Below are 27556 nucleotides of genomic sequence, written 5' to 3'. Positions count from 1 at the left end.
TATTAAGAAATAAACTCGTAGATCAAGATCCCTCATAGAAGATTACGATGTGTTTTGCACGAGACATTGTTTCGTCTCTATGGTGTAGTCATTATGACTTGATTTGCATATTGAGCATCACTAATTTCCTCGGTGTATCTAAATATGGCTGCACGTAACAAACAAGACGACGTCATTGAACGTGACCCCCTCCGGTCCTGCATCAAATGAGTGTCAGAATAATACAAATATAGAATAATAATAATAGTAGAATTCAAATTTAAATGAAAAAAGAAAAGAAAATGGTACTCTTGAAGGAAGGGAAAATATCCAAATTGTAGAAAATATCTATGGAGACGATATACATTACAAACTGCACGAGGATTCAGGTAGGCTATAGGTCACACCTGGTCACGTCACTGAGACATTTTGTACCTCGTGCAACAAAAACTCACGCAGCGAAATCTGAGCAAGTTTGGGCAATTGAATGCAATATGAATTTCATCGCACGTATAATGCAGAGGTAGAAGGGGTGGATCATAAATTGCCCCCCCCCCCTCCTCCTCAAGCCCACCCAAACTTGCAGGGCTCGCGCTGCACTTTCCATTCGCGCTCGAGCGCAGGCAGCACGTGAGGAAGTTCTGCTCTTCCCTCACACCTTCATCCTGTCTGTGGATGGAATAAGAGCGTTTCAAACGACGGTGCCTCGCGCATCTTTAGCAAACATGTCGTAGAAGGATTTCGAGGATGTGATTTCTAATCGAGGATGTTCGTTTATTCACATCCAGATGACTGTTTTTTGTTTTTTGGTGCCATGGGGAGTCCAAAGAGAATGTAAGTAGCCTACTTTATGCTTCTAATTTTGCAAAAACAGGCCACGTGAAATCTGTAGCTTTAATATTATGTAGAATTATTGCACTATAAAAGGAAGAAGTAATAGGCCTATATTTATACATATGTAGGCTATATATAAATTGTTTGGCCAGAGTGTTTTCTCAATTGTCCGAAAAAGGAAAACTGATTTTTTAACATAATGTTTGGCAATTATTTGCTTGTGAATCCTACTTAAACAATGTATGTATATCCAAAAGAAACCTTTTAAAAAATCGAAAGTCTTTACACACATGCGTCTTTGACCTGCAAGTCACGTGCTGATCAGCAAACGATAACAGATAAATAAGTGTTAATTGTCCTCTCAGTGTGACGTCACGCTGAACACTCTAAGTGGTGAATTGCTTCAGGGTGTTCAATTAAGAGCTACTATTAAACATCAGATTAAAACAGTTTTAAAATTAAGCTATATTTGATAAAAAATATAATCATACAGTCAAAATAAAGGCAAACCTTTGTTTCACTGTTTGCATCCCTGAGATGCTTTTATATAAGCTTCATTCGGCTGCTTTATTTTCTCTCATTTAGAAATCTTTACACATGTATTTGTGCTTTCTATTAGGTTCTCAGAAAAAAGCTAAACATTTATATATGTGTGTGTGTTTGTCGATTGTGTTCGGACTAAATATGTACCGGGGAAAATGTATTTCGAAATATTTACATGCATATATCGCTTTAATCAGTGGTGGAATAATGGTTAGATAATTTTGTGCATCCTTCCAGTGATAATATATTTCAGGGTTATTTGTCATATTATATTAACTGGGATCATTTTAATCTTGTGCTGCTGCAGAAACGAATAAGGCAAACTGAAGAGTGAAAATACTCAAGTTCATGATTGTATTTAAGTCTGTGTACAGGCCTGTTTACATTCAACAGATCAGCAAAGAATTTCTGAAATGGCACTTATTCTATTCAGAATGATTAATTATAATTCATAATTAGTGCGTTCCTTAAATATGTCGATATAAGCGTTTTCTGAGGCAAACTAACTAGGAGTTTCACTCTAGCTACTAAAACTAAACTACTGGCACACGAGACATCTTGCAAAACGGAAAAGATGAGGCTCTATAAGAAACTTGTAAAAGAATAGACTATGTCCTAGAAATATATCAAATGTTAGAAAAGCAGAGGAATTTGCCCTACGCCCTGGTTCATTTCTGACTCTGGTTTATTATCATAATTGCACACTGCAGAAAACCGGTGCGCGTCGCCGCGTGCGTCTCCAAATGGACATTTAAATTCCCCGTGACCTCGAGACCTCTGACCTCACGAGATTTGTGCGCATTTTGGGCACTAGAGATGAAGCCCATTGAGTGCGTCAGTCCTGTCATCCGTGAGCACGTCATCATCCGTGTGCCATAAGGACGTCATGATGTTACCCTGAGCAAAAGGAGCGAAAATGCCTCCGGATCAAGCCTGCGCGCATTTTACGCATGTTACGAGAATGATATTTGAAGCCCAAACCCAAGTACGCATGTGTTTACTCTACAGCTCTCTCTCTCTGTGCCCGATGCTGCCTTTATGCCTTGCGTTTTTTGCTGCGTGCCCGTTTATTCTCTTGCATGGATACGCAGGATTTCATGCGTACCGCACTGTAAATCCAGGCAAGACGAGCTCCGCTTGGAGTAAAAGCATCCTCGCTGCTATGGATGGACGTAGCAGGCTCGCGTCTTGTAGATTTATCTCCATCGTTCGAGTCAAGAATTAAGAAGTTCTACAATTACGCGCGGGAGCCAAGTTGCATCGGATCGACCTCATTTGGAAGGACAGCAAGAAACTTTCTCGGGATTTTTTTTTTTTGCATTAAACTAATTACTCGCATCTGGTGACTTGGAGTAATTGGGGCAAAATGGCTTTTTGCACTTGTTGTGGGGCGGCACATCATATGTTGGAGGCGTGTTGTTATCTTTGGTTATCTAGCTGTATGAGTGTGCTGGTCGTCATAAAGCTAGATAACCGAAAGTAAGGACCGCTTCTATCAGCATCTCAACGTGGAGCATTAAATATAGCTGTGTGCAATGAAGAAATATAGGCGTTAGGTGTGTTATTGCACGTGCAAACGCTTCAGGGTGATTTGTTTTTCATGCACATCATATGTATAAAGCTTTTGGGGAAAAGGGTGAGTGCAAAGCACATAGGAGACACGCAAGACAAAGGCGTAAGTTTGTTGTGGTTGTCATCTCAATGGAACCCACGTGCGTCCGAGTATCGTTGACTCTGGACTTATTCAAGCTCCTCAAATGAAATAATTGGGACATAATGGGCTGGAGGAAGGAATGGGGATGGATTGGCATAGAAACTCATCCTTAATTGATGCGGTCGAGCGCACGTGGGGGAGATGATGTGAACGCCCGTGGACCCCCATTCCCACGCTCGAGGGCAAGTGGGCAATGTCTTGTCTGGGGCAGAATATGACAGACAGCCCTGCGAGGGAGGGGGGCTGGGGGGGGGGTCCAAGTGCACCCTGCTCATCTGCATCACTGTGGAGGGTGGAACAGCGGAGCTGGAGTGAATGGAGGATGCTGGAGAGCCTGTGTGTGTGACGGGAATGTGGAACGGGATGCTGTACTGAGACATCCACACACGAATCAACGGGCTACTCGTAAACTATCCACCACTATAGGCCCACATAGAGGCCCCAAGAGCTGACAGCTGATTTAGAGTCTCTCTCTCACACACACACACACACACACACACTCACGTCGTTAAGCAGCTGGCTATACGCATTAAGAGTTTCTTTTACAAAAATGTTGCATGTTTTTCTTTTACTTTCAATTGACTTCTTTTGTTTTTATAATGAGACATAAAGACATTTTCTATTATTCAAGACCTAAACTTAACCTAACCCATACCCTGCATTTTTATATTAATTTAATATCATCTATTATCTTTATTGGCATGTATACTGAAAAAATTGTTAGTAATTTTGCTCTAAAATGTCATCAAATGTGTGTGTGTGTGTGTGTGTGTGTGTGTGTGTGTGTGTGTGTACATATACATACCTCAAATACAATATTTTAAAAGATGCTATTTTTTTTTTAAATTAACAAGTACACTGTAAAATTGTACACTGCATTTTCATGATTTGTTAACACAACATTTTTTCGTTTGTCAAATCAATTTAGATAATTAATGTGGTTCAGATAACATAATATTTTAAGTTGCTGTTGATTAAATCCATTGTATTAACTCAAATATTTAATTTTAGTGAACTCAAAATTTTAAGGCAACCAGGTAACTTATTTTTTTAAGTTAAATCAACAGTTCTTTTTTTTTTACTTTATTTAACAAAGCAATACATAAACATTTTTAAAATGATCTTTTTTAAAGTAAAAAGTAAAATAACCTCATAATAACTGGTTAAAGGAGCATTTACAGAATTTCCTTTCCAAACCATCACATTTGTTTGGATTTTATTTAAAAAGTTACTTTTTATTCGTCTTATCTGAGTGTTTTGTTACATTTCATTTAGTTTATTTTTCATTTGTGGCATAATACAAATAATAAGGGAACAATATTAATTATTTAAAAACCTTATTTTATTAGACAGATTTATTATGTGCCAGTGTCACCCTTCTGCTAGTAGCCCTTGGTGTGCAAATGCAAGTGTTTTACATCATATCTGTTACTATATTGTGTATTTTGGCATATGGAACCTGTTTTGATGATGAGAATGAACTTGAATTTGACCATGAAGCACATGTTGAACTCTGAACTTTGATTCCTTAGGGACAGAGGGCATGAGAGGTCAGACAGGTCACCATTAGACCCACTGGGGTCAGACCGAAGGCTCGAGCTCAAAAAGAAGATATAACTTGACACAAATTATTATTAAATCATTACAACTAATGTATTTTCAAAGTATTGTATAGGGATGTTTACACCTGTTTCAAATGGCCACTTTGGTTACTCCAAACATTTGCCTGAACAAAACATACAATTTTAAATAGATAATTTAAAATATAACTTCATCCAAAAATCATTTATCAGATCACACAGATTGCATTTTGACAGTATTGCCCCTTTTTAATTAACCCCTACTTTCACAGACAATATAGTCCCAGACTAAAATGCATGTTTGAGCTGTTTCAGCTGAAAGCAACTTGTACTGACATATCTTAAAATATGTCAGTTCCATTGTTTTGTCTCAAGATGCACACTAGTAATGTTTTTTTCCTAAGGAAAATGTAAAAAAAAAAAATCTACTTAAATGTCCTAATTGAACTAGGGCTTAATCCTGGCTTAATCTAAACCCTGTCTGTGGAACCAGGCCTAAAGTAATTAAATCGATCCCATATTTTAGGTAATTATTATTATTTATAATTTTTGGCCTGGGGAGGATATAAAATGACTTTTGTTAAATAATATTCAAACAAAATAATGTAATATAATCACTAAAACGTTCAGTGGTGAGTGAGAGAGAGAGAAAGATCACAAGAATATCTGCTAATCAACCTGCAGTTATAATGTGCCCGCCCACTTTTGGCAAATCTGTCATGTGTGATGAGCTGATTGGAGTTTCCATGGAGATGATGAGGCGAGCTGACTCTATATGAGCTGGAGGTGCCAGTGTGTCTATAGCTGCAATAACTGTAATGAGAATCACCTTGTGTTACTGTGCTTCATTACACTGATATTTCTATCTTAGGTCTTCTGAGAGCAATTTATAATAAGAACATAATCTGTCATCAGCGCTAAAGGATATTAATACGGAACCACATCAGTTATTAATAAACATAAGCTGTATTTCACAGCAAAGACGATCAGACTAAAACAAGTTGATTACGAAGAATGAATGAATAGGCTACAAATATACTGGAACTACATTTCCAGTCTTCTGTAATTGTGTTTCCATCTCTGATTTATAAGAAATCCCCAAATATTTTTCGACAACAGCTGATAGTGCAATCTGCAAATGACTTTGTGCTTCATAAATGCTGAGCCGGCTCATTAATATAACGAGACTGCTAATTTGCAGAGAGACTCTGGGATTTTGATGGAGGAACATGAGTCACATTCATGCATTGATAGACAAAATAATACAGAATCAACCACTGAATAGTTTTTCACTGCAAATGGACTGTAATTAAAAAAAAAAAAATGACAAAAATATCAAGGTATTTTTCTGTATTTTGACAAAACCAAGATTCAATATAATTGCTTTTGACAGCAGGATAAAAGCACTGATTTATGTGATGTTGAATGAAATCTGAAAAAAAAAAAATAGATTACATACAACCCTTCTGATTAACCGTCAGCGGTTCATGGCCATCTCCAAACATCATTGTCCACCGTGGAATGGATGCCTCCTGTTTGCCACCATCTTATGGCTTTGGCAGTGGAGACTGAGAGGGCAATCCCAAAATGTCTGCTGGCACACACACACACACACACACACACACACGTCGCGCGCTTTGCATATGTCACATCACAATAGCTGCCCGTTACCATGAATACCAATTTTCTAATTAGCACCATTTTCATTGGTTTAGCACCCTGAGCTCCAGCGTATGATTGGTGGTAATCACACTGCATGGAGATCCTCAGGAGAATCGCTTTTGATGAACGTTTGGCATCTTGTGTTGTGATTCAACGTTGCATGTATAAACTACATGGATGAAGACGTGCAGCGATAACAAATATTATGACTTCTTTAGCTCTGTATTTCAAGCTAAGTGCATACATATCAGAATTAATTCTCTGTGCACACATTTCAAACATGCTCAAAATTTCATAGTACAAAGATACCAAAGAGAGGAATTTTAGGGAGTTACATCAGTGGCATACATGCAATATGAACAGAAGAAGAATAGATGGATGGCAGGCATGAGAAACACTGTTAATTATTCATTCACATTTAAGATATGCATGCAACAATAGGTGCCGTTGATACTCATGCACTTAAATCTTATGCGTGAACACATTTGGCTAGTGGCCTTTATTATTTCTTTTTGACTACAAACAAATACTGTCCATTAAAAGATAATGCATAAAATGTCAGTAATGTTTTTCTAGTACACTCTTAAAAGTTCTTTATTGGCATTGATGGTTCCATGAAGAACCTTTAAACTTTGAGCGCACAAAAGGTATTTTACAGTGGAAAAAAGTCACACAACACATTTCATTCCATTGACTTCCATTCATACACATGGGAATGCTGGAGACTAGAAACATAAGCTCATGCGAAGAAGTTTTGCTTTTCATCGCATTTTAAAGTCTTAAATCTGACCTGAGAATTTGGATCAGGTGAAGACGTGTGACCAATAGAGGATCAATGCGTCACAACATGGCTAAATTGAGGCACAAAACAACACGCATAACGAAAGAATCTAGTAACGTGGCGTAGACTGTGCGTAGACTTCTTATTATTTGGTATATGTTGAATTTATGTTTATAATAAAAGACGCCTCAGAGTGTGACATAATATCCTGACCATTATATCACATGCTCAGAGTGTTCTAGTGTGACCAATATGGTTCTTCTATATGGCATCGTTGCGGAAAAAAAACAACTTTATTTTTAAGAGTGTATGGTGTAACTGTAGCTCAAACAGTAGAATGTGGCAGTAACAAAGTGAAGGTTATGGGTTTGATTCCCAGGAAATGCATGAACTAATAAAATGTGTACACTGTAAACCCTAACGCTCAAAATAATGAATTGGTTTGAGTAGTTCAATCAAATGAACTTTTATGAGTATTTAGAACTTTCTTTTTCTTTTGAGTTCACGAAACTGACACATTTTAAGTAATCTGAATTGTCTCATTGTTTTGAGTTTTATCAACTTGTTTCTTTTAATTTAGACAAACTTTAAGTTCATCGTAACGAGTGTTAGTTTGAGAACAGGTCTATGTTAAATGTTCTATATTGCCGTACTCTTTCAGCAATTGTTATGCAATGCTAATGTTATCAAAGCATTGTGTTACCAGTTAGCATTTGCCGGATTAGCCTGTTATAACTAGCTTAATGTCCACTACTAAAAATATTTGTTGAGATTACAAAATTGAAATCTGCCAGTTCTGCTTACTTAAAGGTGCCCTAGAACCAGTTTTTACAAGATGTAATATAAGTCTAAGGTGTCCCCTGAATGTGTCTGTGAAGTTTCAGCTCAAAATACCCCATAGATTTTTTTTTATTAATTTTTTTAACTGCCTATTTTGAAGCATCATTAACTACGCACCGATTCATGCTGCGGCCCCTTTAAATCGTGCGCTCCCTGCCCACCAAGCTCTCGACTATAATACAGTGCATTTACAAAGTTAATATACACAGCTAATATATATATATATATAATTAACACAGCTAATATAACCCTCAAATGGATCTTTACAAGCTATTCGTCATGCATACTGCATGTATGCATCGGATCATGTGAGTATAGTATTTATTTGGATGTTTACATTTGATTCTGAATGAGTTTGAGGCTGTCCTTCGTGGCTAAAGCTAACATTACACACTGTTGGAGAGATTTATAAAGAATAAAGTTGTGTTTATGAATTATACAGACTGCAAGTGTTTAAAAATGAAAATAGTGACCGCTCTCGTCTCCGTGAATACAGTAATAAACAATGGTAACTTTAACTACATTTAACAGTACATTAGCAACATGCTAACGAAACATTTAGAAAGACAATTTACAAATATCACTAAAAATATCATGTTATCATGGATCATGTCAGTTATTATTGCTACATCTGCCATTTTTCGCTATCGTTCTTGCTTGCTTACCTAGTCTGATGATTCAGCTGTGCACAGATCCAGACGTTAATACTGGCTGCCCTTGTCTAATGCCTTGAACATGGGCTGGCATATGCAAATATTGGGGTCATACATATTAATGATCCCGACTGTTACATAACAGTCGGTGTTATGTTGAGATTCGCCTGTTCTTCGGAGGTCTTTTAAATAAATGAGATTTACATAAGAAGGAGGAAACAATGGAGTTTGAGACTCACTGTATGTCATTTCCATGTACTGAACTCTTGTTATTCAACTATGCCAAGGTAAATTCAATTTTTGATTCTAGGGCACCTTTAAACTTTGAATTTCTTAACTTAAAAAAAAATGGTGTAACTTATTACCTTAATTTTAAAAACTTATTCATGATTACAGTGTATCTTGAATAAATAGGTTGCTTTGGATAGAAATGTCTAGCAAATGTAAATCTAGACGTTATCTAAACACAAATCATTGCACTCATTAAATAGTAAAGCTAACAGAATAGTAGACACAATAATGTGCCTTTATTGTGGGTGTAACATGCAATCTCTGTGTTTCTCTCTGTGTGTGTTAGAGGCAGCTGGAGCTCGGAGACGCCTGCAGGAGGAAGTGGAGGCAGCGCTGCCTCGTGAGGCTGATGCAACATGAGGTGAGTGGAGAGCCAGAGGGCAGAAAAAGACATGTGAACATCCTCTGTGGACCATTCATAGACACATGAACATGTGCGGGTTTGCTCAACATGCTTGTAGCACGTTTGAGATTTGTTTTCCCATTGCATACAAACCCAAAAGCACAAAGATATGCATGCAAATTACCAAGACGGAGTAGCTATAAGGGAAAGACAGGCGAAAAATAAAATAATAATATCGGTGGAAAGTATGGTTAAAGGTGGCAGACGCAACCTTACTGGCTGTAAGTATTATTTTAAAGATATATGATACAGTATGTTACGACTTTGTTGCATTACAAGGATTAGCTAACAGGGAACGTTCTCAGAACTTTGGCTAACGTCTGGCAAGTTATGAACAAACCTTCTTCTAGTAATGTTAATAGAATGTTTGTTCTTATAAAATGTTAAAACGAAAATGTTATTTATACAGGATTTCTGAAACGTTTTAGTTGGACGTTTGTCTAACATTTTTTTAAATGTTACTACTCGTTCCTGAACGTTCAGAGAACATTCAAGTAACGTTCCAATGATGTTCGCGAAATGATAAAATAGAATGTTCCCTTAAAGGGAGAGTTCACCCAAAAATGAAAATTCTATTACTCACCCTCAAGTTGTTCCAAACCCGTAAAAAATTCTTTCTTCTGTCAGTGAACGACATATAGCGCCGCTGCGTTTCAGACGACCGGGTTCGAGTCCTGGCTCACAGACCTTCCCGATCCCACCCCCCTCTCTCTCTCCCACCTCGCTTCCTCTCCACTCTGTATTATCCTATGATAATAATTGCAAAAAATCGCCAAAAATATATCTGAACACAAAAGAAGATATTTTGAATAATGTCGGAAACAGTTGATGGACCCCATTGACTTTCATATTATGGAAAAAAAAATACTATGGAAGTGGTATGGGTCCATCAACTGTTTGGTTACTGACATTCTTCAAAATATCTTCTTCTGTGTTCAGCAGAAGAGAGAAATTCATATGGGTTTGGAACATTTTGAGGGTGAGTAAATGATGACAGAATTTTCATCTTTGGGTGAACTATCCCTTTAACATTAGTAAAAAAACAATTTAAAAAAATTAAAAAAATTCAGGGAACATTCAGAAATAGGAACGTTAGCCAAACGTTCTTAGAATATGTTTTTGTTAGCAGGGTACTTTGGTCAGAAGAAATGTTTATCGAGCCAGAAGACTCAGCAATCACGGTGTGTGTCTGAATCAGGGTGGTTTAGAAAACCAGGCCAAAGGCAACATTAAACCCCTGACCTATTTCTTCAAATCAGGTCGGTCGTATTGGACTGCTACATTAGACTCCCATTGAAGTCCTCTGTGATAGCAGACGCTAATGATGTGATATTTCAATTGTAATTATGAAACGGTGAGTGTGCGTGAAGCTAAAAGCGTTTTGTGTGCGCAGAAATGGGGTTAATAATAGAATAAAACAGCATGCAAATATCAATAAGTAACAACAAAACAGTTCCACGTTAAATATATTCATATTTTTTTCTGCAGTTAATTTGTTGATTGTTGCTAAACAAGCACCGCTGTGCAAATATTAACAGCTCAGCTTTCATCGAAATCTTCATGTCGTCCAAACGTAAATGAGTATTTTTGTCTGAGGTGGATTTGCACGGCTCCATCTTTTTTTTTTTTTTTTTTTTCTATGGTTCCCACCCAGGGAACAAAAGGCATGTGCATAATAAAATCATGCAAATGCATGCAAATTTCAAAGCCAAAATAGGGGTATGGACTTGGTGCTTTCCTTTGTGATGCAATCATCCCCCTCACTGTGTACTTAAAGTGCTGGGTTAAGCAGGAGACAAAATGCTTTGAATGGACCAGAAAAGAGAACAAAAAAGAAAAACAGGTGTCTTTCCTGTGCACTTTCTAATGTTTTTTTTTTTTTACATTAAAAAAGAAGAATCGTATTAAATTCTCTACCTTTATGACAAAAATATTTTATTGCTAATTTTTAAAAAAATGCATTCACACACAAGCTGTACAAGAAAATTTATACATTTATATGTATTAGTGCTGTCAAACGATTAATTGTACCCAAAATAAAAGTCTGTGTTTACATAATATATGTGTATGCACTGTGTATATTTATTATGTATATATAAATACACACACATACATGTGTATGTTTAAGAAATATTTACATGTATACCACTGTAAAAAAGTTAATTGAACTCATTGAATAGTTCATTGAATTCAACGAAGGCGATTGATTTAATCAACAGAAACTCAAAATATTATGTCATCTGAACCACATTAATTATCAAAGTTGATTTGACAAAAGAAAAAATGTTGTGATAACAAATCATAGTTTTTTTTAGTATATATATATATATATATATATATATATATATATATATATATATATATATATATACACACACACATGTATTTATATATAATTTACATTATATAAGTATAAATATTTTATATATGAATATAATATATTTTTGTTAAATATATGCATTGTGTGTATTTATTCATAAAAATAAATATACACAGTACACACACATACATTATGTAAAACACAAACTTTTATTTTGGATGCGATTAAAAGCGATTAATTGTTTGACAGCACTAATCTTTATATATTTTTATTTATACACTCTTAAAAATAAAGGTTCCAAAAGAAGGTTTTCACAGTGATGCCATAGAAGAACAATTTTTGGTTCCCCAAAGACTTTTCAGTGAACAGTTCTTAAAGGAATTATTATTTTTTTTCTTAGTGTGAAGAACATTTTAATAATCTTTTCCCCCTTTTCCCCTAAAAAATGTTAAAGGTTCTTAATGGAACCAGTGATACCAATAAAGAACAGTTATACCTTTTAAGAGTGTATTTATATTTTAAAAACATTCTCAGACCAGATTTATGTTTGACTTTTAGTAGTGATAAAAGCATAAGCACAAAATGCTTTCATATTTAGGCCACATGTTCTAAACGCATTAAGCTGCGTACAAACACAAAGTGGGTCCTCTTACTCCAGACGAGAGGGGCTTCTCTCTCAGACACAATATGGCGAGATGAGCACAGGCCCAGCGTGCAGACAGACGCCTCACAAGCTTCTTATAATGCGTGTCGACATTAACATTCTTGCATGTCTAATGCAGGGCTCGCAGCAGACACACAGTGTCCGGAGAGCGTGTGAATGGGGCCGTTATAGACAGCGCGGTCTTAATGATTTATTAATCTGCGCGGGCCTCATCTGAATATCGGAGCCTGGATGCTGAGCAGCTCTGCTGGGCAGATGGGCCGACTGCAGACGTTCAGTGTGTGTGTGTGTGTGTGTGTATGTCGCAGTGCTGACGGCCATGCATGACCACAGAAACACACACTGCAGAGCTGCATGCTATTTCAAAAGGCAAAGTGCCTTCACACAGACCAGAAATTCAGTTCGTGTAGTGAGTGTTTTCAGTGTTGTTTGTTAATCAGTTGACACATTACAGTGTCATTTGAGTTGATTGATAAGCTGATATTACTAGTATATAGAGTGATATGCAAGAGAAATTCAGTTGGAAGGGCAAAGCTCGGATGCAAAAAATCGTTATTGACTGCGTTTTAGAAGATGCATTGAGTTTTAGCCCAACAGATATCATGTTTTCTTTAACTATGTTAAATGGGCTTCTGTTCCACTGTGTGAAACTGGACCTAAATGTACATGATACCAGGATAACTTTAAACACATTTTACCCTTGGAATTACTCTGAAATGTGTTGTGTGAAAGTTTGCATCCAAATCATTGATAAAACATGGCTGCATGAATTATATGTACCAGTGTAAGTGAACGGAAACCATTTTGTGTATGTTCTGGTACAGTATAGCTATACACGCCCTTAGATTTAAATGATAAACTTATTTCCATTTCTGTAATGTACGCTGTGGGATACAGTATTCAAATATACTCTACTGTTCAAAAGTTTGGGTCAGTAAATTAAAAAAAAAAAATTAAAAAAAAGGAAAGAAATTAATACTTTTATATAACAGTGACAGTAAATACATTTATAATGTTACAAAAGATTTCTATTTCAAATCAGTTTTGTTCTTTTCTGTCCATCAAAAAATCCGCTTCCACAAAAATATTAAGCAGAACAACTGTTTTCATCATTGATAATCAGCATATTAGAATGATTTCTGAAGGATCATGTGACACTGAAGACTGAAGTAATGATGCTGAAATTCAGCTTTACATCACAGAAATAAATTACTTTTTAAAATATATGAAATAAATAACAGTTATTTAAAATGGTATTTTTTTTTTTCACAATATTAGTGTTTTTACTGTATTTTTGATCAAATAAATATAGCCTTGGTGAGCATAAGAGGCTTTCCCCCCCAAAAAAAAACGACCACAAACTTTTAAGTGTGCATTTAAATGTTATGTTTTTAAATGATTTATGTAGCAATGCAACATATCTTTTACATTGGCAAATGACAGTTCTACAAGGTTAAATGATCAGAACATTGTAAATTTTACAAACTATATTTAATGCACGAGGACATAGTCAAACTTTTGTTGAATTGATGAATACTGTCATACGCTGCTAATATCAGCAAGAACTATTGAGCATATTAATGCATATTTATCATTGTGTTGGTATGTATGTGTAAAATTGGATAAGAAGTAATATGATGTGCAAACGCACACACACACAAATGCAAATGTGACAGGAAAAGCCATTTTCAGCTTTTAAACACTGCTAAACTTATATTAGATTACAAGCATTTTCATAGTCTCAGAAAACCTTTTACATGTGCAGAGGATGTTTCAAACCCCTGTTTTTAAGCACAAAGGCCTTATTATAGTTTTTGGGATGCTTTTTCACAATACTAAAGTTGGAGTCTTTTTCCAGACTTCTGTTAATGTGTCTCTGTTGAAGTGAGTGGCGATTAAGCAGCGATATTTCAGCCCTATGAGAGACACCGCTCTCTCTCGGGTCCCATGATGGAGTTCTGTGTTAAGAGTGGTGATGGAGAGAAAAAGTGAAGGAGGGAAGGACAAATTGGAGGGGGCTTACGGTGGCCCAGTCAAAGGCTCCATTGTGCTGGGGCGAGGAGCAGAGTTAATCAGGAGACCCAACAGTAATCAACGGTAGAGTTTGGGTCGGACAACTGCTTGGGTAAACATCCATTGTTCTTGAGCTGAGGTACCAAACAATGCCAGCATTGTCCCCGGGTCTCTCATTAGGGTGTGCTGGGGGTTACGAGCTCTCGGCTCGGCCTGTTAAGAGCTTCGGAAGCGGATGGGAACCAGAGGGGTAAAGCCGTGTGGAGGGGGAGAGGAACAGGCCTCTCACAGTCCCTTCGCCACAAAACCTTTTGGCCGTGGGCCGCACAAGCCGCAGGAAAGAGAGAAAGGCCAAGCTTGTCATGGCATCTTCACGTCAAAATCTCACGGAAGGCTCTCGTTTGGGAGGGGGGTGGGGTGGAAGTTCACAACAGGAGAGGATGATGTGAAAATCAATTAGAGAAAAAGGAAGTTATGGACATCTATAACTAATATCAATAAAATCCAGACAGTGTCTTCACTAAATATATCCCATTTTCATTTTGTTGGAGGTGAAAATATGTTTCAATTCAAATAGACCATGTGATGCTCTTTTAACTTGTAAAAATGACAAAAAACATACAAAAAATGCTGGGTTAAAAACAACCCAAGTTGGGTTGAAATGGACAAACCCAGTGGTTGGGTTAAATGTTTGCCAAAAGTGCTGGGCATTTAAAAATGACTGTAAAGCTTGCTTAAAATGAACCCAAAGTATGTTGAAAATGAACATTTTTTAATATGCTTAATAAATGAACATTCATTAATAGGTTTAATGAATAATAATTAAACAATAAACATTTTTTTAAATTGCTTGTTAATAAATGTTCACCTTTTGACTATTATTGTCGCCTCTAGTAATAATGTGTCTTTGGGTTCATTTTAATCCAGCCATATAGTAATTTTTAAACGAATAGTTGAGTTAAGTAAAACGGCCAAGCAAGTTGGGCAAACATTTAACCCAAATGCTGGGTTTGTCCATTTTCAACCCAACTTGGGTTGTTTATAACCCAGCATTTTTAGAGTGTACTATTAGACAATATTCATGACCTATTAATAATAAAAACATCAGTAAACTGACAAGTAAAACTATTGAAGCTTCACTGTGTACTTTTTTGTTAAAAACTAGTTCACTATAAATCTGTCTTTCAAAACGTGTTTTTACCTCACCCCGATTCATTATGGTAAGCCTATAATTTTATATTAGAGATGTCGGGGTGGATTTGCCGGGAATTTGCATACTTACTTCATTTACGTCATGTATGTCTTGTCATGTAAATAAAGAAAAAAGATCCGGTTGTAGCGCATGTATGGTGGAAGGAGTTTTAGTAATTACCAGAACAATATTCCTCCGCAAGTAACTTGCAGTTGTATGGTTCAACCACTAGTTGGCCGTTACAGGTAACGTTACATAAATTTGCATTAGCATAGAATGCTGTGTCGGCATATAGCGGTTGTTTTACATCGACTTTGAACATAGTCTTTCAATTTCAATTTATTTAACATGATGGTTTAACAAAGTAGGTGCAAAAGTAAAACTGTAAAAGTGGGAGAAGTGAAATCAAGGTAAAGATCTTCTTATCACAGTTTTCTCCATTTAGTTTTTATGTGCTTATGTTAGTAAGTGCTACAGTCTTAGATCAGCTGTATCTTATGCTTTCCAACATAACTGTCAAAAACACTCCTTTTACTTGCAGCATTTGTTCTGAATGGTATTAACTCAAGATTTTTCATAACTCGAGATACATCATATTTTTCATATTTGTAATGAAGTTCCATAGAAGGTCCATATATATGTGTGTGTGTGTGTGTAACCACCTGATTTATGGAACTCCTGAATTATGGATTCATCCTTTTGGATGGACGAATCCGGGTGCCAGCTGCACACTTTTGCCACGCATTTACAGTAGATCCCATTCTAACCACTCAGCAGAGAGAAAAGAGAGAGGGTTCATGTAACACTCTTCCATGAAGAAAGCATGTTACTGTAATTAGACAGCGGATGAGTTTGGCGCAAGGATAATTTCCCCCAAACCCTTTCATCTTCCTCTTCTCTCCCCCACCTAATTTTACATAATAGTAAGACACAGTAGGCATAAAATCTCTCCTTAAGTCATGACATGGCCTCTATATGTGTGTTTAATGAGTATGTATGTGCTGAAAATGGGGGCCTTTTGTCCGTTTTAGAATCTGGGAAATTTCTGAGCACTGCGAACCATTTATCTACTATTTTGTGTGTGAGAAAATGGACGCTCTTTCGTTCCATTGCTTCATTCGGTGGTATCTCTGTTATCTCAGAAAGCACATTGGGTCGAAAACTCGTCGTTCTTGTGGGGATAAAATTCAGCTAGTGAGTGAAATGGGAAAAGAGGAACTAGCGTCCGCCACCCCGAGCCATTAAACCAGGACAGGGCTCAGAGAAAGGGAACTCGGTGCTCTGGTTTGTGATTAGCTGTTTTGTTGGAGATATTTTGAGGTTCGTTGGCCTCAGATAATGTTGCCTAATGAGCTTAGCTGAACCTTGTGTACAGGGAGAGGTTATAGGGGTCTCACCAAATCCTGCATAATACAATGTACATGACTACGTAAGGCCCAGTCAGTGTCATCATACCACTTGCTAATTTAAAAGCTATCGCATTTGATTTGGACTGTGAAAAGTTCTTGTGATATTACCATTTTTCTGAATTGCTTTGGCTCAGTTCTCAAATGAGATTTTGTTTTCTCAAAACAAGTTCAGATCTCTGAAGAATTAGTGTCTTGTTCACATCAGATTTTAATTTCTTATTGATTTAAGCATGCATTTTGGCACATAAGTATTTGCACATAACTAAAAATGCACATGACTTTTTTATCAAAATGAGTTGATGAGTTTATTCTCATTGAAATTGTCAAGCTTTTCACAACTTTTAAAGGTGCCACCAAAGTTTTTTTACAAGATGTAATATAAGTCTAAGGTGTCCCCTGAATGTGTCTGTGAAGTTTCAGCTTTTTTTTTATTAATTTTTTTAACTGCCTATTTTGGGGCATCATTAGAAATGCGCCGATTCAGGCTGCGGCCCCTTTAAATGCTCGCGCTCTCTGCCCCCAGAGCTCGCGCTTGCCTTAAACAGTGCATAAACAAAGTTTACACAGCTAATATAACCCTCAAAATGGATCTTTACAAAGTGTTCATCATGCATGCTGCATGCATGTGTCGGATTATGTGAGTATAGTATTTATTTGGATGTTTACATTTGATTCTGAATGAGTTTGATGTTTTGCTCTGTGGCTAAAGCTAACATTACACACTGTTGGAGAGATTTATAAAGAATGAAGTTGTGTTTATGAATTATACAGACTGCAAGTGTTTAATAATGAAAATAGCGACGGCTCTCATATCCGTGAATACGGTACCGTGAAAACGATGGTAACTTTAACCACATTTAACAGTACATTAGCAACATGCTAACGAAACATTTAGAAAGACAATTTACAAATATCACTAAAAATATTATGTTATCATGGAACATGTCAGTTATTATTGCTCCATCTGTCATTTTTCGCTATTGTCCTCGCTTGCTTACCTAGTCTGATGATTCAGCTGTGCACAGATCCAGACGTTAATACTGGCTTGTCTGATACCTTGAACATGGGCTGGCATATGCAAATATTGGGGGCGTACATATTAATGATCCCGACTGTTACAGAACAGTCGGTGTTATGTTGAGATTCGCCTGTTCTTCGGAGGTCTTTTAAACAAATGAGATTTATATAAGAAGGAGGAAACAATGGAGTTTGAGACTCACTGTATGTCATTTCCATGTACTGAACTCTTGTTATTCAACTATGCCAATATAAATTCAATTTTTCATTCGAGGGCACCTTTAAAGACTCTTCGCATGAGCCACCACATGCAAAATGATCCATTCAGTTATCAAAATCTGTCAGTATATTCCATAAATATCTAACATGCAATGTTTGTAATGTCTGCAAAGTTGAGAAATAGGAATCACAATCTTATCAATCAACCAATCAAGTTTGCAAGCATATATATGTAGTCTGTTCCGCACAATCACTACCATTTTTGAACATGGAGGAACGTCACAACCTTAAATATCTGCAGCTACATTTGTATTTATACAGTGCATTTATTTTTGTATAAACGTGGTACATGTAAACTGAAAATTCACAGTTGCTTGTCGTGGAAGAGCAATAGGAAGATAACAAAGAATGTGAGGGTGTAAAAATGAACAAGCAAATTTATACAAATGTATTGTATAAATAAAAATGTTAATTTTCTTTGTGTGAACTACAGTATTGACTTTTCCTAGTAAATTTTTACTTATTGTTGAAATCTGAATCTCAGTGTGATACACAAGAGCGTTTAGCTATAGACAAAACTGACAATATTTCTTATAGAAAGCAAAAAAGTAGAAAAAAAACAACATGAAATTTATATAATAAATAAATCTTTTAGACCAGTGTGGCTCACACAATGACAAAAATACATTTTATTTTGGTGGTACTGGCCAATTTACTGACAAAATAACTTCTATCTTATCAGAAACTGTGCAATATATATATATATATATATATATATATATATATATATACACACGTCTTTCTGTGAAATGAGAGCTTTGTAGAAACACTTCCTGTTGTCGTGACCTCACGGCTGGTGTTTGGCATGAGCCGAGAGATAAACATTAATTATGACATCACTTTCTCAAGCTGGCTCCATTCTGACTGCTGTATGTAGTATTCAGACTTGAGAAAATGACATAAGCTAGCAAAGCACAATGAAAAGAAAGGTGTGTGTTTCTGCATGAGTGTGTGTGTCGTCGGAGGGGGTGTTGTTACACTACACTAGTGTTGTATGCGTTATGCTGGATTAGAGTGGACAAAAGTATGCAAATATTGTTGCTCGGTTCTTACAGGCTTTGTGAGACGGTTTGACAGAGAGTAAAAGGAGACGAGATGCATGTGAGGTTTTGTTGCCATCTGTGATGCTAACCTTGGGAAACTGTACCCTAATTAGCATAAGAATAATTGATACATTAAATTAGTCTTACAATGTCAGGGTTGTGTAAGGGTGATGTACAGATGCAAACAAAGGGAAATAAAACACACAATTTGAACGATGATCAATTAAATAAACAAAAAGGCTATTTATTTTAAAACAATGAGAGAATAAACCAGAGAAAACACTAAGAATATCTTTACATTTATATATTCACAGTGTGAATTTATAATAATTTATTTCTGACTTTTCTAAAATTTCTGACTTTATCTAAACTAAGAATTACATTTCAATAGAATTAAACATTGTAGAAGATTTATCTCTAAAAAGATAACATAAATGCTGCTTTTTCTTTGTCCTGTTATACAAGTATGTGATGATCTGAGAAGAATCAAGAGACCATAAGCACTTTATATTCGTAATGTTTGAGATATTTGTGACTCAACTGCATCAAGTAGATTTGTGCATTTCACTCTCTCTCTCTCTCTCTCTCTCTCTCTCTCTCTCTCTCTCTCTCTCTCTCACACACACACACACATCTTGCTCACTGAAAGGATGGTGGTGGTTAGGTGTGAAATCACGATGTGTTAACAAGACTAACTCCTTCTTTGGCACACACACACTCTCTCAGATTCATAACCCTTAAAATAGCATTTGTACCTGTAAAAGCTTCTCATGTTGGCTACAGCTAAGCAATATATTTCTCTGTCGCAATCCAGAGGCATTTCATTCACCTGACACAACACAGAGTCTGTTGAAATGAAGTATTTTGATATATTTATATCCTGACCATAATGAAAATGAGAATTGAAAGTGATCGCTTTCCCTCGTCATGATCAATGAAGGTTTAATTTCACTCAGAAATGAATATTTCCGCATCTCATTCCCACGTCTAACATAATGGGTGAACGTGGCAAGTTCTCCATAGCCAAAGGCCAAATGGACATAATTTTTCAGCATAGAAAAATTTTTAAAATAAGGCAAATGTCAAGGGATAGTACTAGAAAATGAGTTTCTGCTGATCTATCAAGCTTATATTTGTCTTCTGTGGAAGTGGATAGCAGTACATCAGGAATTCAGTTTCCTCTTCTAAACTTCCTCCTGAGTTAATCACGGCATGTTCATTAATTATATGGAGCTCAGCGTACGTGCCTTGTGGATTTGAACATCGTACAGTCTTTAACTAAAGCCTCTACACGTGTAACGCGTGATGTCTCAGAGAAGACGGAGAGTAGGATCCAATTGCAGTATTTAAAGTTCATAAATACGCAGGATAACGAGAGGCTAACTAGGAACAGGTGAGGGTAATCAATCACTATGGCAACAAACAAGGGTAACTATGGAAACAAAGTAAGGGTGCATTTACATGACAACGATATACTAAAAAAGGGAACATTTTTTTCTTTGTACAGATGATCGTGTTGTCAAAACAATCCCCGTTCACGTGGATCCACGAAAACGACTACATACGCTGTATTATGCAGGCCAGGCCAGTAGTTGGCGATGTCACTTTGTAAAGAAACACTCGCATTACAACATTATAAAACATTAAAACCTTTAAAAGCTTTAAATGTGCAAGCCTGTAGACTAAACACATAATTCGCGTGTGCGTGCCATTACCGTTTTCACAGATTCGCGTTTTTGTAGTTTACACAAAGACGATAACGATTTTGTTTTCAAAAGTTTACGTTCTCAGACCCCCCAAAACGCTGTTGTTGTGTAAATGAATGGCCAAAGCGCACAAAAAGTTTGATGTTGTGTAAATGGCTGCTAAAACAGGAACTAAACACAGGATGTGAACACTGGGAACAGAAAATACACTTCAAAATAAAAGTCCAAATAGCAAAAACAAGAAACAGAGAACCAGGGAACATGTAACAACATGTAGACAAATGTCATAGCAAAAAATCAGGTAGCTTGTATATACATTGACTCTGAAACTGTTTGTACGTTGCATTTATAGTGCATTATTTTTGTCTTTCTAGGATTGGCCGACAAATGAAGGATGATTAAGGAATCATGGGAAGGATCTGATCCGGATACTGTCATATCACTTCAGTGATGGTGAAAGTAACATCAATCAGAGCTCACAGATCATCTTACAAAGATGGTTCAATCACAAGGGGTAAAATATTTAATATAAATAAAAATTTTACATATAACATGTATATGTGTGTGTGTGTGTGTCTGTAAAAATATTTGCACATTTTTAAATAAAAACTGATATGTGATCAAAATATGTTTGTTTCTTTTTTTTATGTCACTCTTCAGGTGTGTGAGAGCCCAAATATCACACATCATAAGAGCATGTTCGTTTTCATGAATGAATGATATGAAAGTATACATTGTATGCTACAAAAAAACTGATTGAAACTGAATGAAACAAAAGCTTTTAGTTTGCCTTATAAGCAGGAAAACTTGTTATTTCTTTTTATTGCTCATTATAAGCAGGTGGTTTTAGGGGGAGGGGCATTCTCATACTAGAGAGTGTTTGATTGGTCAAACATTTGCATATGACCCTTTGAATACATTAATATTAAAAAAATATTAATATAAGAGAAAAATTCAATATGTGTATACCCGCTAAATGTTTTTGGGGCTCTTTAAGCATTGAAGAATGTATTTCAAATTGTTCAGCAAATAAATTATGTTTTTTTTTTTTTACATCAAACAAACATATGACTGTGCTGTGGTAGAAAATATAGGGGGGAAAAAAAATCTACATTCTGACTGAAATATGTTGGGAAACCAGTAAAAGCCATTCAAAATACTGTCATTAGCATGAAAAGAAAAAAAAAAAGAAAAGGCCCTATATAATTAACACAACATTATGATTTATTAAGCAATATCAGCATCATTGAGTTGAGAGGGGTGCTCATGCTCTAGTGTCTGGTCAGTGTGTGGTGCTGTGAGTGGACACTGGTCCTCGTGTTAACAGCCTCCTCTCATCCTCTCAGGAGGCCCTTGTTAGACGAGGTGCTGCTGAAATTAATTAGCGTGATTCACAATCTACTCCACAGCCTGGAGGTGAGGAGGACTGTCATGTCTCTATGTAAAGACTGTGCCTGTCCATTGGAGCTTGTATTTACTCTCATTAAAATCTAAACAAGCCAATAGTGTTTAAATAACCAGCAGACGTTAACAATGCACTTCCAGTAATTAGTTTACAACTCTTAAATATGGAGAAGCCAGCAGTGGGCAGCACATTAGCTGTCTCAGGACAATGTGTGCATGTTTTTTTTTTCTGCACTATTGCAATAATTATGTTTATCTGGTTAAAGTGCCCCATTATGCTTTTTCGGATATAACCTTTCATGTAGTGGGTGGTATAGCTGTTTGTAAATGTAAAATGTCTGTAAAGTTTCAAAGATGAAAGTGCATGATAAACGGATTCTGAAATGAGTCTTCAGTAATTCCTGCACAAACCTGCATAGGTTTGTAACAAATTTGCATAAGGTAATCTTCACTGGCTGCCCTCAAACGACGTCTACTTTGCGCTGCCCTCAAATGCTGTAGTTGTAGCTGAGACCTGAAAGAGTTTGGCTTGTGTTGTCCACATGTCGAGAAGTTGCTGTTGTCTGCACTGTGAAAGCAAATCCACCACATGCAATTCCAAAAGATGAGGACTCACGCTGGAATTAATATGATTAAACCAACACAGCGACACCATCATTACTGTTTTTATAATAATAATAATAATAAACTTTATTTTCAATAGCGCCTTTAAAAAGTAGCATCTCAAAGCGCTTCACAGAAGAAAAAGAAAACATACAATTATACAAACAATACTTTAAAATAAGTAAGATATAAAAACCACTGTGTATCACTGTGTATCAAGTGCTGAGGAAGATCTGGAGCTGAAATTCAGATAAGGTAATGGCCTTTTTGTTTCCGACACGTGCTGTAAGTGGTCGACCAATCACAAGAGACTGGGCCATCTGACCAATCAGAGCAGAGTAGACCAATCACAACAGAGCACGTTCAAGCTCAAACCGGTGCGCAACGTTTTGCTACGGTTTCCGGGTTGAACGACATGTTTCCTGGAAACGGTGTGCAACAGGGTTTGATATGATTTCTCTTGTTTGGTGGGTGTGTCGAAAATGTCAGCCCAATCAGCAGCAACATGTATATAAACCATGCTGTATTAAAGAGACAGCTCGCACAATGGGTCCAAGTAAAGTCGTTTACAAATGTGTCTGCTGCAGCCCGGTATGCGCAACAACTAGAAGACATGTTTGCCATAAGAGTTTTATAGTAAAAATATGGCATATCAATTATTCAAAAAGAACACAAAGAATGGCCTTCTCAGCTGCCATAGTTGCAACTCTTGCGTGATCAGAACAGGGTGTTCAACGCACCACCGTATCCGTTTAAAAAACAGTTTTGGAATGTTTGGTTGGGGCTGAACATAGCCCAGACTGGGCCATCTGTCCAATCAGAGCAGAGTAGGCTCTCAGAAAGGAAGGGTTTAAAGAACAGTTTCAGACACAGTGAGAAAAGAGCTGATGCTGCAATGCATGTTATGAGAAAATTCAAGTGTTTTTGGATGTATGTAAACCTACTGTAGGAGACTTTAGACTGCCTGTAAAATAGCATATTAGGGTCACATTAAAAGTTCTAAAAGTATAAGATATTTGTGTGTGAGGAAAAGTCCAAACATAATAGCTTAATAACTTGGTATAAAATCTGACTACATGAACTGTCCAAATGTTACCGGTTACTTCCTGTGTCTATGTTCTCCTCACATGACCCTTATGTATATGTAGCCTACTTAAAGGGTCATGAAACCCTTCTGTTAACACTGAACATTCACACTTAAAAAGGTTCAGGAAAATGTTCCTGATTATTTTTATACTGTATTAGGGCCTAGTCAACATGCAAAGTATGTGAAACAAGAGTTTATAGATAGGTGTCCTACCAGAATTTGCTATTATCCTGGATGTGTGTTAGCATTGTGGAACTTAATATTACAAAGAAGGTAGTGCCTGATGAATAAAATAAAAAGAAGTGATATTAAATACATTTTTTATGTTTTTTAACACACACACAGAGTGACCTATATGGTGATATATATATATATATAGATAGGTGTATATATATAAAACCCCTTATACTGCACAGTACATGCTAGTATACTAGTAAGTTAACTAAAAGCAACAGAACTAGGGTGATTTCAACAGATTTAAATAAACATATTCACTATTTTAAATAAACAATAAAGAGATTTTTGACAAGGATGTGTGTATTAACTTTATAATAGGAATAAAAATGAATATGATTTACATGTTAAATTGGCCAATGGATATAATTTATCTAAACAAAAACTACGAGAGCTTTCATATTTTCCCATGTGCTATGGGGATCTAGGCTATGGCTTAACATATCGAACATTAAAGTTGGACATCTCAATGGACAGAGGGTGGGACGGGCTGTCTGGTTGTGTGCAGAGAGGTTCGGGGACAGACTATTGTCCCGTCGTCTCGAACCCCACTAGAGTCTCTGCCCCATTCTTGGAGTCAGACAAGGCTAAGAGGTTTGCACATTCACGTCCACCTCAACTCGCTCCCCACTTCACCGCAGCAATGCATGATACCGGCTCACTTCAGCCCGGAGAGGAGGCCAGACTGCAGCTGCCCGTCTGGGGCCGCATGAAAGAAAGAATGGGGTGTTTTTCAGTTGGGGCGGAGAGGGAAGCTGTGAATGCCCTCCCAAAGAGAGATGAGGCATATTGAAAACTATATTAAATTACCCTGATTAACAATTTAGCCACGAACAGGAGAGGCAGGGAGGGGTTCTATTGGCAGAGCCAAAGCCTATTCACCGCCAGAGCTGCGGGGTCGAAAGGTCCCCCAAGTTCACAGGCTCTGCGGCTTTGTTATGCTAACACACAATCTCAAATCAGCAGCCAAGTGGAGTGTGAAATAGAAATGATTCCTTGAGAACTTTCAGCGAGTTTGTCGTCCACACCACCCCCTCCCCCAATACCAGAGGTCCGTCTGCTCCAGTGCCTGTTAAAAACTACTACATCCATCCCATGGGACAGAAAACGACGTCAGGTGACAACTGCAAAATGTCAGAAGTAGTAATTTGATGATTAGTTTATTAAATAGCATTTTGTCTGAAACTATATTTGTATTCTTGCATGCTGCATTCATGACAAACAATTGTAATAACAATTTAACTTCAGAAATGAACAGATCAAAATCCATCATATATGATTTTTTTAATTAAATCAAATTTATAAAAATCTAAACAAAAAGCGAACTAATAAACCATTTTGTCTGAAAATTAAAACGCAAATTATGAATGGTTCTCAGTTGTGACGTTATTTCCATCACTGTCAGCAAATGTACTGCTAATAAAGTTTCTTCAAAAGTAGTTATCAGGTAAACAACAGTACGGCGCTGCGTAGACTGATCGGCGTATGACATCAAAGTACCGCGAGAGCGTTTGGAGAGCATGCGACTCCTTAAGCTTTTGAATCGCTCTCGCGGTATGTCAACATCATACGCCGATCGGTCTAGCAGCGCCGATGCATCTTGAACAAGCGTCAGTGAAGAACACGTTTCAGATACAAATCAAGGTAAATATCAATTGTAATATCTAAATCAAGCTGCAGTTTTGACCAGTTATGACAAAATCATGAACATATTATTTAATGTTGTATTTAGGATGCATAAAATGCTAAACACAAAATTAGCTTTAGCAAGTGTATTTGAGATGTGGAAATGTTCATGACAAAAATGACAGATTCCTAACCCTATATATAGACTATACCTATGAAAATTAACCTTGGTTTTATTATAGTAAAAGTAACCTTGGCTTTTTGGCAGATTGATTACCATTTGAATAACCACAGTTGTTTTACTACAGATACCATGGTTAAACTATGGTTAGTGTAGCAAAAACATGGTTAATTTGTGGTTACCATGGTTTAACTATTATTAACCTTTTTTTTTTTTTTTACTAAAATGGTAGTAAAATCATGGTTAATTTTCATAACACACACATACACACTTGGACATTGTTAGTAGACAACTAAGAGTTTATTTTCCAAAGTTTATTTTTCCACATAGTTGAAGAGACACCCACAAATTATGGTTATATTATAATAATTTTTAAGAGTGGATGTCAAGTAGATGAAATTTTAATGCTGAATGTTCAAGGATTCTGTGTCCACTGGGAAGCTTCTGGTGTCCTTGGGGAACCATAGAGCTGCTCCACACTACAAGTAAATGATGGGTCAACCATTGTTTAAATCCAGGTCACATGGCTCGCCCTCATAGGTCATATTCAGTGATAATCGATGACCCTCTATGATCTTCAGTGGGTTATGTCTCTCTTGGGTCTCATTTTGGAGCCATTAATTGATAGCAGAAGGTGGATGTCAGTGTCAGCTATGGATCAAGGAGATGGACACCCACTATGGCAACAATCCAGTCTGGAATTTTTTGGGTTAGCATTTTTCTGTTTTTTTTTTTTTTTTTTTTGCTTTTTTTTTTTTTTGTTTTGATGGGGTTTTTTTCTTTTTTTTGGGGATTAGCATTCCTGTTTTGAAGTTTTTTTGAAGAACCTTTTTAAAAACATTTTTGTCAATTTTAAAACATTGACAGCCAATCAGAATCCATCCTGCTTTAAAGAGCACAAGCATTTAAAGTGGCAGACGTGCTTAAAATAAACAAAGATATTGTCCACTGGCGTGATCACTATAGTTACAGTATTGTTATAGTTATCTTTATAGTTATTGTTCTTGATGTGAATAACGATAACGGGCCTTAACGATAACAGACATTGTTGTAAATATAAAAGAATAGCATTAGTGTTCTCACAATATCAAAATTATGACTTCGATACAATACCTATTGCAACACCAATACTGAATCAATACCACGGCAAAAAACTAAAACAACAGTAAAAGTAATTAAATAATATGACAGAACGCAAAATTCATTGTTTTATAAATTCATTTTTAAAAACACTTTAACATTCACATTCACCGTTTACAATTCTGAACAGGTTTCTTATTTCATGATATGAGTAATTTAATATGTTTTAATGTAATTTTAGATCACAATATAGTTATTTAATTTGATCTTAAAATATATTTAAAATTATTTTATCTTTTATCTTTAAAATAGGCAAAGATGCAAATTACAATCAATATGAAAAATACAATATTTGAAAGAGACAAATGAAATAAACATTGCTTTTTGATTTTCTTTTTTCTTTTGTTGTTTGATTATC

The 27556-nt window shown here is 36.3% G+C and overlaps 1 long non-coding RNA gene across 1 annotated transcript; it reads left to right on the top strand.

Moving 5' to 3' along the window:
* Nucleotides 1–556: 556 nt before the first annotated feature.
* Nucleotides 557–21537, top strand: LOC125262372. Its single transcript, XR_007183554.1, has 3 exons — nucleotides 557–813; nucleotides 9164–9238; nucleotides 21298–21537. It is a non-coding gene; the product is annotated as an uncharacterized LOC125262372 (long non-coding RNA).
* Nucleotides 21538–27556: the final 6019 nt, after the last annotated feature.

This window comes from Megalobrama amblycephala, linkage group LG2, assembly GCF_018812025.1.
Source record: "Megalobrama amblycephala isolate DHTTF-2021 linkage group LG2, ASM1881202v1, whole genome shotgun sequence".
Taxonomy (NCBI): domain Eukaryota; kingdom Metazoa; phylum Chordata; class Actinopteri; order Cypriniformes; family Xenocyprididae; genus Megalobrama; species Megalobrama amblycephala.
This window is presented reverse-complemented; position numbering and strand designations above follow the sequence as displayed.